We start from the raw sequence: 7,852 nt of genomic DNA, 5'->3' as shown, positions 1-7,852 counted from the left end.
AGGCTTCCAGTCCTGCTACTGGAACTCCTTGAGCACTTGCCTTGCGCTTCTTTCTAGCTATTTCATCCTCCTTTAGAGCAATACTTATTTGCTGCGCAGTCGCCACAGACGGTTTGGGCTCATTAGGCATCCGAAATGCAAATGCAATGGCTTCTGGTGTCACTGACACCTTCCTATTATTTATCATAGCACTCCTAGCTTCAGCATCAAAGGAATCAAGAACCTGCTTAATGATATCTGCATCAAAAACAATCCTTGTAGCTTGCAACAAAACTCGCAGATCCCAGAGTTGTAGCAGAGTCATTGCGTGATCAATTACTGTATGGAAGAACAGGAAGGCTTGCCTTTGCCTCAGCAACTATAGCCTACGTTTCTTCAAGAGTTTCCTGCATCTTTTTTTTTTTTTTTTTAACAGTAGCGGCTCATAGCGGCTTTTTACAGGGGCGGGTGGATAGGTTAAAACAAGATAAAGATAGAAACATTAAAGGAATGATGGTAATCTAATATGGGGAGAATGATAGGGTTCGGGTAATTGAGGATTTATCCTAGTACCGCCACACCGAATAGGTGTACGATCTTCTGTTGGTAGAAGAATTTCCTATCTACATAGATATTCACATGCATATGATGCAAGAATCTGAACGGGAATGCCGTTGGCCCGTTTTCCATCATGCACAGAGGATGGAATACTTACTTATACTCTTACCGTGACAATGTTGATGAGTCGGCACATCCACAAGAGGTCATCGCCTTTCATGGGCTCTACCTTTCCTTCATTGCTCAGCACGTACGGGGTGATGGCGACGCGTCTGACCACTCCCAGCCTTTTGGCTAATAGCAATTGCAGGTAATTTCCGTAGTCGGCTTGTTGCATTCTCCCGTGGTAGAGAGCTTCTTCAAGATAAGTTGTACATGGAGAGGAGGAAGATCCTCCACTCGCTTTCCAAAACAGCGAGAGCAGTAGCCAAACCACTCTTCTCTAGGACATGGGAATCTTCTTACCACTTCTTCTTCCGGATTGTCGAAGTGGATTGGTAGCACTCGCATGTGTCGTGCAAGTCGGTAGGCGACCTTTTGCCGCTTAGCTTTGGATGACTTCCTCTTTGGCAAACTGGGTACAACCCGGCTTTCTGAGCTTAAAGCACTTGCTTGGCCAGATGCTTCTCCCTTTGGGGTCATGTGTTTCCAGACTGGCTTATCTTCTCCTTGCCTTTGGCTCGAGCAGCCCCTTTAGGCCACTTTGGAGTTATAACTTTGACTGCAATTTCTTTAGGGAAGAGAGGTCTCACTGTTTGCTTCCCTTCCTTGATGTGAATGACTTCTTCGTGATGAATGTTGATGTAGATGACTTCAGCCCTTTCGCTACCTTCGTTGCTGGCACTCATTGACAGTGTGCCTTGGTTGACAACAGTGATGGCACTTCACCGACCTCCCACCTGATGCTCTCAATTTATAGTTAGAACGAGCGACACGAGATGAAGAATTTACCTCTTGAATGCTGACGACACTGCAGCCTGGTAGTAGCACCTCAATGAAGGCGGCTAGTGCCTCCTTCGTCTCCTCTTCTTCCGTCCTCCAGTTAGAAAATTCCTTCAACCATTCGTCCATGATTGATAGTGGGCGTCACTTTCAGCATTGTAAACTGAAGGGTCTCATGAAAAGATCCTCGGTGGGGGGCACCAAATGACGGGAGCAAAGCCAACCCTGAACCCCGACGGCCTCTAAAACACCGGGGACCGAATGGTGCGCATTGAACGTGTCACAGTAAAACAAACAGGGGGCACCACCTAGCTTGAGCGGCTAGGACGCAAACAACACACCACCATAACAATTTTTTCATCTAAGAGAGATGGATGCTTGGGAGTAATGATGAAGAGGAAGGGGAATGAGATCAAGTCAGAGAGAGAGAGAGAGAGAGAGAGAGAGAGAGAGAGAGAGAGAGAGAGAGAGAGAGAGAGAGTATAGCGGCTTAGTACTTAGGCACCACAGAAGGATGGCGAATCCGCACACCCTTCACACATACACAAGCTCACTCCAAACACACGACTAGGTGGCGATTACGCACACCTCACATGGGCAAAAAATTGCAAGAAACATACTCACAAAACCTCAAGCTTTATTTAGAGAATAAGGCGATGAAATGGGGAGCATAGGGTAGGGGAAAGAGAAGGGAGAGAGTGGTAGAGCACATGGCGGATAGGTGGGATCTGATGGTGAAAACTCGCACGAGGGTTATGGCCATCATCCTTCATTTAGTTTCCCTTTGATGGCGGGAAAAAGAGCAGTGCAATCGGGTGGCCTCTGTACTCGTGCACACTCCACAAACCACGCCTCATGCAAACAAGCAAAGAACAAAACAAAGGGGCCACCACCCTAAATTAAGAGGTTTAGGGACCTCACACATAGTGCACATAGGCAAGTGAGACTTCTGGCATTATGATGGCATCAAAACATATGGCAAAACACATAGAAACGAAGCTTAGGGACCGTATGTAGCATATATATACACAAGACATCAGCTTAACAATACAACGGCATCTGATCATACATAACAAGGATATAGAGAAGCAAGCCAAGGATGGCATAATCCCTTGTCAAAAACAATCAACCCAACAAGTAGGTATGATCCTACTAGCAACACATCAATACCTTGGAGAATGATGGCGAGGATGGTGGCCATGGAGCATGAGAGAAGACTCCTTATTTAGGTTTTAGGGCTAGTAATGTAGCATACTAGAGGGAGAGAGAGTAGAGCTCCATCCATAGCTCCTCGTTGTGAGCAATGTCGTCATAGCTTCATTGCTTGGTGAAGTGGGTGAGGTGTTAGTTTTGAGTGAGAGAAGGCCTCCTTATATAGGTTTCTGAGAGGGTTTAGGATTAGGGATAAACATGCTTAAATCCGTTGATTGGGGTTACTTTTTGCTTAGGGTGGTCAATAGATTGAGGTCACCTGATATGTCACCATCAAGATATTCTCTAGAGTGATGTGAGAGGGGAGGGTAAATGTTGATTTTTCTGATTGTGACACATGGGGATAAGGCCTTGACCAGCATTTAAGAGCCGGTGAGGTGGCTGTTGAAACTGGAGGTTCTGCACATGTCAGGGGGGGACCTGCTGGGTCCTCCTGAATATCAAATTCTCAAAAAATCCTCAACCATGGCTTCTTTTGACATGTGTTCTTTGAAAAAATCAGCATGTCTCTTTTCAACTCAAAAGTCTTTATCCCTGTTGACTCACCTTTACCATAAGATTTTCCCCTTTTCTCCTCCTGTAACTGCATTGTTGATGCCCAATCACTGCTTCTAGTAACAGTGAACTGTTACCTACCAAATACTTATGGTGCAGTAAAAAATATTTACCATGGGTAAAAAAAGTTACTGTAGGTAAAAAGTGATTTGTATTTACCATGTAGGTGAAAAATATTTACTGTGGTAAAAAATATTTACTGTCGGTAAAAAAGTGAAAACGGAGTATGCTGTGTTGTGAGTCCACACGAACATCCTCGTGTAAATTTCACTAGAAATTCACACCTAGAATGGGCTATTCTGTAAGATATAGGTTGTAGGCATGCATAAGATCTCGTTCCCACGTATCTTCTGTCCATGGCACTTTTTACTCTTTGGTGCTTGTGAAGTAGATTTTTCTTCTCTTTCGAGATCCCTTGGACTAGAGTATCCTCATCTCCCCAACAACTGACTGTGCCTTTGTTGCATCTTCAGAAGGGATCCTAAAAACCATGCATCACCGTTCATCTTCCATAGCCCAAGGGTGTAGAGGTCATGCTCAAGTCGAGAATGGTGACTGCGGTGATGGTGATGGTGTGGGTGCGTGTGTGTGCGCTAGGCACACAAAGTGTATAGTGTACTATTTGGTGATGTTGTGTGTGTGTTTAGTGTGATGGTGACCCCTCTTTATATAGGGGAGGAGGGGGGAGAAATTCTAGAATTTAGAAATGAAGAAATCATCATCTACACAGGCCATGTGACTGTGGGCCCCACTTGTCTGGTTGTGTGTATATGTGCCAGAACAGCAGTCTCATGAGAGAGACTAAGAGAGAGAGATGGGTGAATGGAAAAAAGAGAGGTGACATGGAGTATAAAGTAATTACAAGATGGGAGAGAGGGGAGTGTGTTCAGAGGTGAATTTGTGTGCAGATGTGTGTGAACACAAGAAAAATCAGGTAACCACCGGGTGGGGATGGGCCTGTGGGCACCTTTTTTCAGTGAAGCTGAGTGTGTATGAGTGTGGGGGAGGTTATCTGGCTACAGGACAGGATACATGGCGCCCTTTAGAGAGAGAGGGGGATATTTGGGTCATGGGATATGATAGGAGAGAGAAAAGGGGGTGGGGTATACTATTTTTGGAAGATAGGAGAGGTTGCATGTGAGTTAGAATGTATTATTGGTGAGGACAGGGGGTGGGGTAGCTTGAGGGGAGAGAAAAAGGAGAAAGGACAAGGGGAAGAGAGAGGGGGTTGACCTTTTGAGTGGAGGAGAGGAAAAGGGACACACGGTGGGGCAACAATGAAGAAAAAGGAGGTAGGGTGGGGATGGGCTGCCCCGCAGGCACGAGGTGGCCTATTTTACCTTTCTCACTTATTTACATACTCATACTTTATTTTTTTTCTTACTTTTCCAATGCCTTTTATCACTCCCTCCCTAAGAGGGGGTTTCCATGGGGTGGGAAAGAGAGAAGAGGGGTATGGGAACCTGGCTTGTGAAAAGCCCCCATCAGTACCATAAAAGCTCCACTACTCGCCGCTCCTAAACTTGTGTACGCCATTGCTGTTGTGACAAACATGCATTGGACAAGACTGCAACCCATCCTTGTAATAATTACCACTCGCATATTACTTGACCGTTGGCCACTTAAAATTTGGAAAGTGTGTCCATACTAGTTCTGAACTGACTCCCACTCTGGCTGGACCATACTGGTACTGGTTCTCAGGTCATCCTGATCTGGTTCTTCTGGTACTGGTTCTGAAGCTGGAACTGGTTGCAAATGGAAAAGACCAAAAGTGTCTGATTCCGGTATCTCTTGATCAACAACCTCCAGTTCCTTAGTACCTTGTTCCAACCCAGTTTCTCTGGTCTCTGAATAATAAAGTTTGATCTTTGCTCCATTATATACTCCCGGCAACATCAATCCAGATAAATCTTTCAATTTGACTGTGCCTTTGGAGAAGACCCAATCGACCTCAAAAGGTCATGCTCAGGCAATCTTCAAATTTGGCTTCTTTGGACCCAATTTAGACTGATATAGAAGCACTAAGTCTCCTTTCTAGAATTCTCGGACTTTAATTCGGCAATCATGCCAGTGCTTCCTTCTTTGTTGAACAATCTCCTATTCCAATATAGCTCTTTGCCTGAGTTCATCTAGCTGCATTAGTTCATTCAGTCTTTTCTTAAGATTATGGTTGAAGTCTAATCCATACTTCACAGCCATTCTTATACTGGGGATTACGAACTCGATAGGATCCACAGCTTCAATACCATACACCATTCTGAATGGTGTCATTCCAGTAGTCACCTTATAAGCTGTCCTATAAGCCCATAGAGCAGTCTGAAGCTTCAAATCCCACTGGTCTGGTTTCTTTTGCACCACCTTAGTGAGAATAGTCTTAATTGTCTTATTGCTACTTTCAACCTGTCCATTGCATCTGGGATAGTAAGGATTAGATTTCCGATGCTTGACAGAAAGCATATCCAATAGGATTTTCATAGTATCGTTCATAAAATGTGTCCCTTGATCGGTCACAACTTCTACTGGACATCCATATCGGCAAACAATATTCTCAAACAGAAACCTTGCAGTTGACTTGGCTGTGTTGTCAGGAAGAGCCTTAGCTTCAACCCACTACAAGTAACCATCACAATGTACTTGTTCTTCCTGGGAATCACCTTCTTAAAAGGTCCCATAAAATCTAGTCCCCATTTCATGAATACTCCCAATGGTTGTATCGACATTAAGGGAGTCATGTCTGCAGCTGTTGGTCGGCCCATTATTTGGCATATGTCACACGTTTTACAAAATCTTCTGACATTAGCAATCATTGTTTTCCACCACAGGCCTGCTTGCAGAATCTTTTTGTAGGTCACTTCGTTGGAAAAGTGTCCACCAGACTCGCCATTATGCGCTTCTGAAATAACCTGCATTCTTCCTTCCATAGGGACACACCTCCAAAGTATACCATCCACACCTAATCGATAAAGTACTCCTCCGATGATGGTAAATTTCAGGCTTTTTATGATCAGAGCTTTCTTCTTATTCTGTTTCCAGTCCTCTGGAAAGGCACCTTGGGAAAGGAAGTGATAAATATCATACCATTGAGGATCCACTGATTCTTTTGCTTCTAACTGAAATAAATCAGCATCCACTGGCTCATCTCTCAGAGGTGATTCTGAATATCCTTCTGTACTTCTGGAGAGAAAATCAGTTCCACTGTGGTTTCGGCCAGGCTTATGGAAAATTCTGAATTCAAATTCCATAAGGAACATCATCCATCTTATCAGCCTGCCTTGGATAATAACTTTGTTAATTAGAAACAGAAGAGCTTGATGATCCACATAAAAATGGAATAGCTTCCCCAATAGGTAATGCCTGAACTTCGTAGCGCTAAAAACCATTCCGAGGGCCTCTCTTTCAGTAGTCATATAGCCTTGTTCAGCCTGACTGAATCTCCGACTAGCAAAATAGACCGGATAGTCTGTTCTGCCATCTAGCTGAGCGAATATTGCCCCCATTGCCAATCCTACAGCATCTACATGTACATGAAAAATAATATCCTAATTCGGATACCTGAGGACTGGTTTACTGGTAATGGCTTTTTTCAAATTCTGGAAACTCTCCTCACACTCAGCAGTCCAATTGAACTTACTAGTCTTCTTTGTAAGCTCATATAGTGGTACTGCTTGAGAAGAAAACTTGTGTACAAATCTTCTATAGAAATTCACATACCCCAAGAAAGAACTCAACTCAGAAGCAGTTCTGGGTGCTTTAGCTTGCTGGACACACTGTATTTTGTCATCTGAATAGACAGTGAAGTCATCCATGAAAATGGCGAGGAACCGATGAAGAAATTCATTAAACATCTCCATCATACACCGCTAAAAAGTAGCTGGTGCATTGCACAGGCCAAAAGGCATCACCAGATACATGAATGCTCCCCACTCAGTAATGAAAGTGGTCTTAGCCCTATCTTCAGGAGCAATCTGTAACTGGTTATAGCCGTTATAACCATCCATGAAGCTATACATCTCATATCCTGCGATCTCATCAAGCAACATATCAGTAAAAGGTAAGGGAAATGGATCCTTAATGGTCTGGGCATTTAGTTTCCTATAGTCGACACACACTCTTAATTTCCCATTCTTCTTAGGAATGACGACTATGGGAAATAACCAATCACTGCTTGCTACTTCCGTAATGAACCCAGCCTTGAGAAGATTATCAATCTCCTCCTTGACCTTCTTTGCATAGTTGGGGTTCATCCGGTATCTTTGCAATCAGAGTGGCCTAGCATCCGGTATCTTTGCAATCAGACTGGCCTAGCATCCGGTTTCAGTGGTATTCGGTGCTGACAGACTTCAGGATCTATTCCCTTCAAATCTGTATGTTCCCAGGCAAATACATCTTTATAGTTCTGGAACATTTTCCGTGCCTTTTCCTTCATTGCCGGTTTCAGGTGCTTGTTGACTTTGATCATTCTGGGATTTTCCTCTGATCCCAGGTTCCACTCCTCTACTTCTTGATCTTATGGAAGCAACTAGTTTGGTTCGCCTCCTTTTCGTTTGGTCGATTCTTCAGCGTAGTCCCAAGAAGGTCCATTGATTTTTGAATCATTATGCTGATC

Source organism: Adiantum capillus-veneris, chromosome 20 (genome assembly GCF_014529385.1).
Source record: "Adiantum capillus-veneris isolate H3 chromosome 20, ASM1452938v2, whole genome shotgun sequence".
NCBI lineage: Eukaryota > Viridiplantae > Streptophyta > Polypodiopsida > Polypodiales > Pteridaceae > Adiantum > Adiantum capillus-veneris.
The sequence above is the reverse complement of the archived record's forward strand: the minus strand, read 5'-3'. Positions refer to the sequence as shown.